Source organism: Cryptomeria japonica, chromosome 6 (assembly GCF_030272615.1).
Source record: "Cryptomeria japonica chromosome 6, Sugi_1.0, whole genome shotgun sequence".
In the NCBI taxonomy this organism is placed as follows: domain Eukaryota; kingdom Viridiplantae; phylum Streptophyta; class Pinopsida; order Cupressales; family Cupressaceae; genus Cryptomeria; species Cryptomeria japonica.
In genome coordinates, this window is record NC_081410.1 from 541,480,895 (window position 1) to 541,494,868 (window position 13,974).

The following is a 13,974-nucleotide window of genomic DNA, read 5'->3' on the forward strand; positions in this document are numbered from 1 at the left end:
TGAATAATTTATTTAATTAATAGAAGAATGTTTGGAGACGAATTAATTAAATATTAATTTAATTAATTGATGGTTAGTGGATTTTTAATCAAATAAATACGAAATATTCATTTAATTAAAATGGACAGATTTAGGTGACTACATTTGCCCCTCTTTGAGACGGTGCAGTTTATCGCATCGTTTCAAAGAAAGAAAAATTGGTGTGAAGAAATGCCCCATAAAATGTAAATTTAATGGGTGGTATGCCCCCTCGAGAGATAGGCCGAAAAATTTCGAAAAATCGGGCGATCTCTCGAAAAAGAATGAAAATTGGCAGGGTGATAGAAGAGAAGAAGTTAGGTATACTGGTGAAAAATAGAAGAAATCGGGAGAAACAGGGAGAAATGGGAGGCTCGGGAAGTTCACGGGGACCACGGCGATGAGCGGGGCGAAGTTACGGTGACGGCAGGGGGTATAAATGGGGTGAAAGGGGTGAAGATAGGATCATTTGTGACCGCGACTAGTTGAAAACGAAAGCTCTGATAGCGACATTTGGAGGAGCAAGAAGGAGCTACGATGCCGTTTTCGATCACTGAGCACCGATTTGAGCGAGTGCGACGATTCCAGCGCCCAGCTGACTATGGACCAGCAGTACGCAAATTCGAAAACTTTCTTTTCATGCATTTTTAATATGTTTTTAGCTGAGTCCAAGTCAAGTCGGAGCAAGAGCGCTGGAACTATGGTTTTAGCGCTTTTGCTCCATGAATTAGCGCTATTGTGCCGCAATAGCGCTTTTGTAAGCTAGTTTGAGCGCTTTTGCTATTAATTAGCGCTTTTGCAGGGGAGTTTGAGCGCTTTTGATAAATTAGCACTATTGTAGGGTTAATTGAGCGCTATTGTATGGCAGTTTTAACGCTTTTGGTTTTGTAGCGCTATTGTAGAGCTTTTTGAGCGCTATTGATGTGGTTGTAGCGCTATTGTGTATATTTAGCGCTATTGTAGATAAAATAGCGCTTTTGCCTTAGGATAACGAGATGCCCCAGTTTTGGACAAAATAAATCTCTTGATGCCTAACGATTGATGGATGGCGAGGTGAAGTGGGAGTTGTTTTGAACCATAGCAGCCCGATGAGACTTAGGTCATTTGTTAGGATAAATGCATGTTGAAGTCTAGGCGGCCATGATTGCTTACCTGTTGAGACCCGAAGATACTTGATCAAAGTATCTGATGATACTCTAGGTTTAAACTTAAGAAAGTTTGATAACAAAACAACTGATGGTGGTTGGATGAATGTCTATGTGCAGAGGATCTGCGCGTGTTGCAGTTACGTGAGCGCCACCCCGCGACACAGGGATTGCGAGATCGGTTGACACAGATAGAGATAGACTGTATTGCAGCTACTGGCCTCTACGAGGTGATGCATATGCCCGTGATTCGGATGAATCACGACCTGATCACAGCATTGGCAGAGCGATGTCACAATGAGACATGCACGTTCCATCTAGCTCAGGGCGAGATGACGGTGACTTTAGAGGACGTGTGGCGTATCCTTCGGATTCCGATTCGGGGGCAGCTGGTGACATATGATAGATCCTGGGGGACGGTGTCTTGTCAGCGGATATTTGATGAGGATGTATACATTGATGATGGCTCGATCGCATGGGAGGATATAGCGGCACTATATGAGCCCCTTCCAGCAGTATTGTCAGGGATCGTCGGAGGACTTCTGTGTCCTGACAGGCGGTCACATGGATTGGCGGTGGGATGGGGACAGGTGATAGAGATGATGGTGACGGAGGGGACCCGATATGCCTGGGGGCCGTGCGTGCTAGCGCACATGTATCAGGAGCTACACGAGGTAGTGTACCGGGGGAGAGGCTCTCTAGCAGTGGGCATGACGTTGTTACATGTGTGGGCATGGGAGCACTTACCAGTGACTTGACCAGTGAGTCTGAGATTCCGAGCCGTGGACCAACCCTATATGTTTATGTATAGTGGTATGATGAGCCAACCCCACTTGGGGAAGCTAGAGTGGTGGCAGCGGGCATTAGATGATTTGGATGCAGTGATCTGGCGGCCATACTTAGAGTGTGAGCCATGGGAGGATGATGCGGAGGCACTACCTTATGTCTTCATGACCCGATTCCTCATTGGGAGGACCTCTTATCATGTGGAGAGACAGGTGCCAGGACGGGTGATGAGGCAGTTTGGACGGCAGCAGGGACTGCCTAGCGGATCAGGGGAGTATGCACGAGTGATTCGAGAGCGGTATGCATGGGGTCCAGTGCTACCGTATGATCAGGCACTGGCAGAGTTTCGGACACTGCAGGCGAGGCCATGGGACTTACGACCGAGGGTCGTTGATGCAGGGGTTACAGTAGAGTATACACAGTATCGGGCGGCGCACCCGATTCTACGGATATCAGACCCAGTGGAGCCGATCCCAGCATTTGAGGATGAGAGGGGACGGGGACGAGGATGGAGAGTAGGAGGTCGAGGAGGAGGAGGAGGAGGAGGTGGAGATGGAGGTGGTGGAGGAGATGGAGGTGGAGGAGGTGGAGGAGGAGGTGGAGGAGATGGAGGAGGAGGTGGAGGAGGTTTGGGGATGCCGAGGCAGCGGAGAGGGAGAGGTGGACTACCTCTGCAGATATCACAGGGACCTTTGATGCAGGGAGGAGTGTAGCTGAGTGGGAGGGGGATGGAGAGAGAGATCCCGATGGATACAGGTGCAGGGGAGGGACCTAGTGGTGGGGGTGATACAGGTGCAGCAGCCATGGATATGGGGGAGGGAGTTACTGGGGATCTGCGGGAGCATATGATAGGTTATTTGCAGACCCGGGTGGAGAGATTAGAGGCGGAGGTAGCAGCTAGGGATGTGCAGCTATTTGCACGCGAGTCGGAGCTGACAGTGGTGCTGCGGGAGAGAGATACTGCAGTGGAGAGATTGGCGGAGCTGCAGGAGAGAGTCTGAGCAGGAGCACAGGGTCCGTCAGGGGAGACTATGAGGCAGTTTGGGCGAGTGCAGGCTGAGATAGAGTATTGGCGAGGTTTATATGAGCAGGTTGTGCCATTCAGTCAGCGAGCTCTCAGTTATACCCAGATGCGGCAGACGAGATCCGAGCGATCACAGAGGATGCAGAGCAGTGGGGGAGTGATGGGTCCTTTGAGGCGGGATAGATCAGGAGATGCAGGAGGGAGTGGGGGTTCGATGAGGCCTCCACAGAGAGATGGATCAGGTGGTGCTGGTACCAGCGGTGGAGTAGGTAGGGGTGGGGCAGGGACAACATCTGGCCAGAGCGGCATTTGAGAGAGCATTTTTGCATATATGTATTATATCTTTGTCTACTTTTTGGACTGTATCTTGGATGGCTCTTGGTAGCCGATTTTGTAGACTTCATTGTACTCTGATATATGAGTTGATATATATGAGGAGATCCCATATTTGTGATGATTATGCATGTGATGATGTATGGATGTTTATGCATGATGATGATTTATTTCTTAGATGGATATGTGTACATGTATGCATTTGATGAGATGTTTCTTTTATGCATGTTTTTATGATGAGTTATGATGTGAGATACTGACATATGAATGCAGGTTGAGATGTTTATGATGTATGTTTTTATGATGAGTTATGATGTAATGCTTTATGTACGGAATGCCATGATGATGATGTATGCTTATGATGATGTATGAACAGGATTTATAGTGTTTCCTATTGCTATGCAATGATAAGATGATTTATATGATGATGTTAATGTAATGGTTTAGATGAATGATGTTATGTATGAATATGCATCTAGATGTGTTTTAGATGAATGTAATATGGAGAAACAAAATGTAAAGTACAAATGTGTATATGATGATGTGGTAAATGAATGTAAATGGATAAACAAATGTAAAGTACAAGTGTTTATATGATAATGTGTTTTAAATGCATGCATACGTAAAATGGATATATGAAATGGTATGAACCAATGTTTTGTAAACAAATGGTCTTATGAAAAATGCGTTAAATATGTTTGTAAGTACAAATGATAATGGGATGATACAATAACTAATGGGTATAATATCTGCACCTTAATGTAATGATAATGAATGCAAGGTGAATGAAGCTTACGATGAGCATAATAAAATACTTAGTAATGAATGAATGCACCTTTTACTATAAAGAAATGTATGCAGATGATAAATGAAGACAATAAAATGATAATGGATAATTAATATGAAATGAATGTTTATTAAATGATTTAATACAATCAAAGACAATTGAATCCCATGAATGGATTTAATTATTTATGATTGATGCAATGATGCAAATGATTTTAATGAAAACTAAATGTCAACAATGAACTATATACAATGTTTAAGTTTTTAACATGACATGAATGGACGTAATGCAAGATGCACCTAAATGTAATGATGATATGATCATGAAGAATGCAAGATCTTGTAAGACTTTGCATGATGCATTGATGATGTATCAGAATACTCGGTCGTGATTTGTATCCAAGACTAGCTTTTAGGTATTTTTGCATGTAAATGCTACATATGAATGAATGGATGGGTGATATGCAACGGAATGCAATATATAAACAGATGAGGTGAAATGACGATCCATAGTGCTCTATTTTCATCATTGAGCTTTAAAATGTTGGAAGAGAATACAAGCATCTTGACACAATGATTCAAGATGACCTGAGTATTTCTTTCATGGATTTTAATATAGCAAGTCAATACAAACGACTTGATATAAGGGTCAAGTCGACCAGAGTATTGCTTGCGGAATAGACAAGGATTATCTCTTTTCGTGCATGACTTGGATCGTCCTCCTTGATCTTAGGCTGATCAGATCCTGAGACAAGTACATACCGTACTAAGAAAATAAAACCTTTATCCAATTTGGAGGAAGAGGAACCAAAGAATGAGCATTGTACCTGCAAACAAACAGTATATATACATAAAGAATAAAGAATAAGGATCCTTGGTAATGGTTCATGTCCATATGGTCGAGATATACGCTGTAGTCAGCAAGCCGTAGTGATCTATGACTGCATTTTGCATAAGATCACGTAGCTTGGTGAACTTCCCACGTAGACACCATTAGTACATGCCCCAGAACTTCATCGGAAATAATGCGCAAATGATACAAAACAATGCTGAAAGATCCCGATACTGATAAACAAACGATTGTACTCACAAATCAACCAAGTATTTGATAGCCTAACAGAATTTTCTTGTCAAAGAAAATGTCATCTTGTCTTTGTTTTGGATAAGGAAGGATGCATCCTTGTTTTAAAGACAGGTTTGGATTGTTGATGTTGATTGTGTGGTTGATTGGTAAATGGTCATTATGTGAGTACTGTATCAATGTTTATTTTGTATCTGATCGGATAAATATGTACAAGGTGTTGCCATGTTTTTGTGTGATTTTTGATGGGTTTTCCGATGTTTTTTGGATTTTGTGAAACAATTTTGAATGTTTTTGGTATTTTGAGAGTCATTTTTGAATGTTTTTTTGATATTTTCTGATGATTGCCTGAATGAAGAGCATAATGATATACAAGATAATGTAGAATCCACTTCCATCACTAGGGTAAGGGTATTGCCCCCAGTTTGTAGACCTGACTATGAAAAGGTGGGATGCTAGACGCATGGAGTACTATCTTAATTGCAGATCAAATAACAAGCCATGGTTGGGATGGATGGATGTGTGTGTGCATGAATATGATCGCAACGAGTCTGAAAGATACTGGAGCCATTGCCTTTACGAGTGGCGCCTGTTTGCCAGGTTTTCGCCATCGCACTTACCCAAGGTGCCACTGGAGTGGTTTGTTCACCGTTTGGATGCATGATTTTTCTTTACTTTTTTTGAATGTTTTGGTATTTTCTTTAGGACATTTTTTGAATGTTTTTGGTATTTTTCTGATATGTAGGGGAGCTTGATGCTCTGTACACCTTAGGTATAAAACCGTTTGAGGTGCATGCTATTGATTGGATCTGCGAGTGGTTCTCCATTTGATGTAGCCAACTGATATGCCCCGGACCCGAATACAACAATGACAACATATGGGCCGAGCCAATTTGATTCAAACTTGCCTTGATGTTCTCTGTTTGGTTGGTTGCGAGGATTCTCTCGAAGAACAAGATCACCTACCTCAAATGTACGAGATCTAACTCGGTGATTGTAGCTTCTACTCATGCGCTGCTGATAGGCTTTGAGATGATTGTATGCAGCTTGTCGCTTCTCATCAAGTAACTCCAAGTCCTGAAGACAGGATACTCTGTATGCTTCATCATCGATGAGATTATGCAAGGAAACTCGTAATGATGGTATCTCAACCTCAATAGGCAAGATAGCTTCAGCACCATAGACCAATGAATAAGGAGTTGCACCTGTAGGGGTTCAAATGCTAGTTCGATATGCCCATAGCGTTGGATTCAATTGAACATGCCAATCACGACCGACATCATTGACTGTCTTCTTTAGGATCCTCAATATGTTTTTATTGGATGCTTCGGCCTGACCATTGCCTTGTGGGTAATAGGGAGTGGAAAAGCGGTGTTGGATATGAAATTTCTCACAAAGTTCACGGACATCCTAATTTTTAAAAGGAAGACCGTTATCTGTGACGATGGACATGGGTACACCATACCGGTAGATGATGTAATTGAGGATGAATGAGGCGATCTGCTTGCCGGTGACTTGGGTAAGTGGAACAGCTTCGATCCACTTTGTGAAATATTCGGTAGCGGTAATAATGAATTTATGGCCATTGGATGAAGATGGATGAATCTTACCCACAAGGTCAAGGCCCCATTGACAAAAAGGCCATGGTGTTGTGATTGGTTGCAGTTCCTGTGCTGGTGCATGTATCAGGTCACCGTGAACTTGACATTTCTTGCATTTCCTGACAAAGTAGTAGGAATCCTTTTCCATAGATGGCCAATAGTATCCAGCTCGCATGAGTTTCTTGGCTAGTGATGGACCACTTGAGTGAGTCCCGCAAATTCCTTCATGTACCTCTTCCAAAGCCTTTGTTATCTCATCTTGTTCCAGACACCGAAGGAGAGTACCATCAAGACTACGTCGGTATAGGGTTTCGACAATAATGCTATATCGAGCAGTTTGGCGAATGAAGGTTTTTCGTTGGTTATTTGATTGGTTGGGAGGAAGGGTGTGATCGCGGAGATAGGTGTAGAACTCACCGTACCATGGGGATTCAGAACCGACAAGGCGACATATCATTTCGGATTCGGGGATATCATAAGCAGGAATCCAAAGCTGTTCTACCAAGAACTCGTAGCGTGTTGAATTTTGTGGAAGATCTAGGAGAGATGCGATGGTAGCCATGGCGTCAGCAGCTCGATTCTGATCTCTTGGTATCTGCTCAAAAGTGATAGTAGTGAATGATGTCTTTAGACTGTCCACCATTTGTTTGTATGGCATGAGTTTATCATCCTTGGTCTGATACTCATCTGTTGCTTGTCGAATGACCAGTTGTGAGTCGCCATATACTTGTAGTTCTTGTAATTTCCATTGTATGGCTAATCTGAGTCCTGTGATCAAAGCCTCATACTCTGCTATGTTGTTTGTGCATGGAAATGTGAGCCTGTAAGACTTCGGGATGCTATCACCTTGAGGTGTGATAAACAGAATGCCTACCCTCGAGCCATGCCTAGTGTATGAACCATCAAAATATAGTTTCCATGGCTGTGCTTCTGTGATCATGAATATCTCTTCATCTGGAAAATTGGAAATGAGAGGATGATCGCCTATGAGTGGTGCATCCGCCAATTGATCTGCAATAACTTGCCCTTTGATAGCCTTACGGTCCACATACTCAATGTCAAATTCACTTAGAATCATCACCCATTTGGCCAAGCGACCTGTCAATGCTGCTTTGCTGAGTAAGTACTTGAGTGGATCAATCTTTGCGATGAGTTGTACCTTGTGTGTTAATAGATAGTGCCGCAATTTAGTGGCTGCTAAGATTACTGCTAGGCAAGCTCGCTCAATAGGTGTGTAATTGAGTTCATAGCCAACCAGTGTGCGAGAGATGTAGTATATAGCACACTCTTGACCTTCTTCATTATGTTGTGCCAGTAGCACACCCAGTGCGGTACTTGTCGCTGAGATATAAAGTAACAACGGTCTACTTGGAACTGGTGGCATCAGCAATGGTGGATTCATGAGATAGTCTTTAAGTGCCTGAAATGCTTGCTGGCATCTGTCATCCCACTAAAAGCGGATGTTCTTGTGTAGCAGGTGTGTGAATGGGTGACACTTATCAGCCAATTGTGCAATGAATCTTCGGATGGATTGAAGTCGCCCTTGTAGTGTCCTTAGCTGACTGATATTCTTTGGAGGTGGCATGTCCATAATTGCTTTAACCTTTGCTGGATCGACCTCAATGCCTTTGCTTGAGACAATGTATCCTAGAAGCTTCCCGGAGGTTACTCCAAAGACACATTTCTTTGGGTTGAGTCGAACATGGTATTGTTCCAGTCTATCAAAGATTTTATCTAAGATGTGGAGATGTCCATCTCTAGTGAGTGATTTTGCTAGTAAGTCATCCATATAATCTTCCATCATGGTATGCATCATGTCATGGAAGATGGTGGTCATTGCTCTCTGATAGGTCGCTCCTGCATTCTTTAGACCAAAAGGCATTACATTCCAGCAGTATGTGCCCCATGGACATGTGAAGGCTGTCTTATGTTGGTCCTCTGGTGCGATCTTTATTTGATTGTATCCTGAAAAGCCATCCATGAGTGAAAGCATGGCATGTCCTGCTGTCAAATCCACTATGATGTCGATATTTGGTAAGGGGAAGTCATCCTTAGGACATGCTTTATTCAGATCTCTGAAGTCTGTACAAATGTGGATGCCCCCTTTTGGTTTGCCGACTGGCACAATGTTGGAGATCCATTCTGCATAATCAATCGGTCTAATGAAACCAACATCCAGGAGTTTCTTGAGTTTTGTTTTGACTAGCACGACAATCTGAGGATGCATTTTACGAAGCTTTTGTTTGACAGGTTTGGCTCCTTTTGCTACTGTGAGATGATGCATAACTAAATCCGGATCAAGCCCAGGCATGTCTGCATATGACCATGCAAAGTTGATCTGACGCTGCTGGAAGAACTCTATGAATTGAGGTTGTTCCTCTGGAGTGAGAAGAGATGCCAGATGTATGATATGAGGGTTTTCAGGAGTCCCCACATTGTATTCATTGGTTTCCTCGATAAGAATCGTTGATCGTTCCTGTTGTGTACTAGCAGGGAGAATGTCAAACCCTTCATCCTCAGGCGCCTCAGAGAGGTTTTCACCATTGGATACGCTCTTTCTTTTTACTTTTGTCTGATCAAACAGTGCCACAGTGTGGTTTCCACTGGAAGATCCATGTTTTATTGTTATATTTTTGCAGCTGAAGGGTTTGGCATCTGCCCCGAAGTATGCTGCGCTATTAAGTTGAATGGCGAATCCAGCTTTGTGATCCCCGCTTGGTAGATTATCCCTTAATTCCAAAAAGTCAATGATAGCCTCATCGTTTTGGAAGAGGTCAAGACATGGGGGATTTGGTTGGTTCCATTCGATGAGTTCAGGGTGGACAATGGGCATTACGTCATCGATTAGGTTAAGTGCGGGGATGTATCAGTGAGGGTTAAGACGTTATGGTGAAGGTCGTTAATGGTACTCTCCTTGTCAGAATCAGGTGTAGGATGAGACATAGGGTCTGTGGAAGATGTTTCCAGCTCAGGTACCCAAGTGGTCTTTATCTGTGCTTCTCCGTAAATAGGGATGTCTTTGCGTGGCGGAGGTGGTGATGTGTCTTCCTCATCTGAAGTGTTAAGTTGCACTGAATCGAATTCTCACTCATGTGAGTCGGTCTCTAAATCACTCTCCAGCATCCGATTGCTATACCATACTGGGATGTCTTTGGAGTTAAACACGGCAGGCGTGATTGGTTTATGTACCTTTGTGGTGATCGGTGTTGCAGGAACCGTGATGGGGTTTAAAGGATTTGTCACTGGAAGTATCGACAGTGTTGATTTAGTGACCTTTGTTGGAATGGCTGGTGCCATAGATGCTGCTGCGGGTTCCAATATAGTTGCTGCTGCTATTGGTGTTATTGATGGGATTACTGGTTCGTTTGGTGGGATGATTGGTATTGTAGATGGTTGTGGTGGGGTTGTGAGCCTCGATGGGGCAGTGGGGATAATGTTTGATGGTGCTTTGATTATGAAAGGTGTCCTCTTTGCAGTAGGTGGGCAAAATGGTGTGCTGGGTTTTCCTTTGAATCTGAGTTTAGGAAGGACTTCTTTTTCAAAGCCTAGGCCTGTATTACCTTTGGGCTTGAATTCTGGTAGCAGAGGTTCATGTCGTCCTTGTTTGCAGTATCCCAAAGCACTCTGACCATCATATCCCATTCTTTGCATAATGAGGAGGCCTTTGCCATACTGTTCTGTAGGAAGTGTAACTCGCGGTTTATCAGTGGTGATGGGATCTTTATAGATCCATTCCGCTAGGTCCTCATCTTGTGTCTCTTCCTCTTGACTCTTTCCAAGAATGAAAGGCGTTAAGGCACATGCAGACGTGATTAGTGGTTGCTGGAGTAACTGCTGTGGCTTACCATGTGTTCTAGGAGAAGTGGGCATTTGTCCCACACAAAAGAGCTGACTCAAGTTGTATTCTCCAGGACCCTCCTCTGCTACTTTCATCTTAAGCTTTTCTTGCTTGGGTATAGGAGTGTTTGAATTGGCAAGAGAGGCGGGATTTACATATGATGTGGAGGAAATGGCTTCCCTATTATTAGGAACAGTAATTTCTGGTTGATGGCTGATATTATGGCAAAATGCAAAGGGATTTGCATCGCCCAGGATTGTGATCTCTGCACCATTATGTGGGAACTTGATACACTGATGGTAGGTAGATGGAACGGCTTGCATGGCATGTATCCAAGGTCTCCCTAATAATAGATTATATGGCAGAGGAAGGTCCAGAACCTGACAAATGATATGCTTTACCACAGGGCCCACTCGGATTGGTAGTACCACAGCTCCTTTGGATGAACGCTCTGCATCATCATAGGCCTTGATGGTGATCTTCTTGCGAGGATCCACTGATTCTATTGCATATCCCAATGCTGTGACCAACTGTAGTGTGCAAATGTTTAGGCCTGCTCCATTATCGATCAAGACTCGCTTGATCCTGTGTTGGTTGACAAAGCCTTCAATGTGTAGCGAAGCATTATGAGGTTGTTGGAAAGAAGAGTTGTCACTTTCAGAAAAAGTGAGACAAGGTGATGACTTTAGATTTCCAACCATGGCTTGAAACTGGTCCGTGTTCAGGTTTGCAGGGACTGACGCTTCTTGGAGTGCTTGATCCAAGATAGTTTTATGAGAGGGTGACAGACGCAAAAGCTCCAAAATGGATATAAGCGCAGGGGTTTTGTCTAATTGTTCCACAAGATTGTATTGCTTCGGGACAGAGGTGGTGCCCTGTGGAGCTGCCTTGATGGTAACTTTGCCGCGACGCGTAACAACATTGCAATTTGAGTTGGGATTTTTGAAGGTTATGGTTGCAATTTGTTCACTGGCATCATACAAATGATTTACAGTGTAGTTATACGCAGCCTGCGTATAATCAGTGGTATCAGTGCCTCGTCGGGAAGTGGAAGGACCTCTTTGATTTTGTGATGGAAGTGGATTCTTGAACATCTGATGATCATTATTGGTTGTTTTTGGATCATGTCCTTCAATCTCAATTTCTCCTCGATCAATAAGATCTTGAATGAGATCTTTCAATCGGTGACAATTACTTGTCTTGTGTCCTCTTCCTTGATGGAACTCACAATGTTCAGTATCTCTCCACCATGCTGGTTTGACTTGAGGCTCATAATTTGATAACTTAGGTAAAGTGATCAAATTCTGAGAAATGAGTTGTCACATCACTGTTTCAATGGGTTCCCCTAAGGGAGTGTATGTGCGTTTTTGTTTTTGTGGACGAGGTCTTGGTTCATCATGAGATGTGATGCGACCTTGATTGGAAGGAACATTTGTGTTATTTTGAGGGGGAGGATTTTGTCCTGCAAACCGAACCACAGGTTGTGCATTTTGGATAGTTCGAGCATCCACAACTCCATCATTGACGATATTCTTATTCTTGTTCCAGAAGTTCGGTTTATCGCTATTGAAGCACGGGCGAGGACCATCTTTTGGTTCATTAAAGATTTTGATGAGTCCTTTTTTGATGAGTGCCCTTTCACATTTTATACCTTTGGTGATCATATCGTTAAAAGAATCTGTATCTTTGACATCCAGGTGAAATTCCATTTCTTCGTTTAAGTTGGAAATGAAAATTTCCACTAGTTCTCGTTTAGGTAACTGAAGAGAACGTCTGTTAGACATTTGGCGCCATCGTTGCAGGAATACTGAGAATAATTCACCTGGTTTTTGTTTGGTGTTGCATAGATCAGCCATGGTGATGTGGCGTTCAATATTATAAGAGTAATGAGATAGGAACTTCTGGATGAGTTCCTCAAATGTTCTTATGCCACCTGGTAGTCGGGAAAACCATGATGTGGTTGTTCCTCCCAAGCTTTGGGGAAAAAGGCGCATTAGGTATGTGTCCTCATAAGCTACTTCAAGACAAGCGGAATGAAATTCTCGGACATGATCGCGGGGATCCCCCTTTCCTCTATATTTTTCAAATTTTGGTGTTTCGAACCTGCGTGGAAAGGGTGGCATATAAAGATTCCTATCAAAAGGATAGGGACAGATGTCATTAAGTGAGAATTGGTTAATCTTGACACCACTATGAAGTTGTTGGGCGAGATTCTCGACTTGTTGCCGCAACATCTCCATTTCATTTGGAGGAGGAGGTGGTGGGTTACCTCGAGGGATGTTATATCTGATGGGATCTCTACGCCTTTCCTCCTCATGGCGACTTTGTCTTTCTGATGCTTGCCTTAATTGGGCAAGATCAAAGTCAGAGGGGAGTTTGGCTCCTTCTTGAGCGAGTCTTAAAAAGTGAGCATCCGCATTGCTCCTTAATATTTCATCAAATAATCTGTTAAAATGAGGGTTATGCTGAACCCTTTCGATTGTTGAAGGAGTGGGAGTACTTGGGTTTTCATCATTCACATTTCCTCCAAGTGCTTCTTGAAATTCATTGAGGTTGTCCTCTTCTTCCTCAATTTCTATTTCTCGCTGCCTTGATCGTGATCGGGTTTGAGCCATTTTGTTTGCAAGTTTGTTTTGAAGTTGATTGAAGATGATGATGAGTTGGTGATGAAATGAAAGATTGATGATTGGTGATTTGTGTTGTATGGGGATCTCTAGCACTTTAAGGTAAATGTAACCAAAATTCCTTCTTTGAATTGCTTGTTTGTTTTGATAAGATTTGATGTGATAAGGTGTAGAGAAATCTGAGATGTGTTACAGATTTTGACTACCTAGCAATGAGAGGATTCACTCATGAACTAGTTTTAACCTGCGTAGATGTGTCTCTTAGGATGAGCTTATCCTAGATGTAGAAACAATCTAAAAAGTGATGTGATGTGTTTGATTTCAAGCAATATCTAAAAAGGAATCTTGGGACAAGAACCTCTTAATGTTTTGAGAGTTTTGGGATGGATTGATGATGGAATGATAATGTATGAGTAAGATGATGGATGTTTTGTTTTCAACTTCAATAAAAACTTTGTGTTACAAATGGAACAAACTCTACCTCTTCCCTTTCAGGCGTTGGTGGCACTTCTCGAGCTGTGTTGTAGGTGATACAGATGTTTGGGAAGAAGTTGGGATTAATCTTTCCTCCTTGATTTTTGTGATAACTCAGAGCTCTATATTGCATAAAAGCTCTGCGGTTCAATGATTCTGAATCAAACTCGTTTGTTTTACCTTGAAGGTATAGACGCATGCGATGTAGAAAGACTCTATGTGAGACAAAGATTTGTCTATTGAGATAGAAGAATTTCCTCCTTT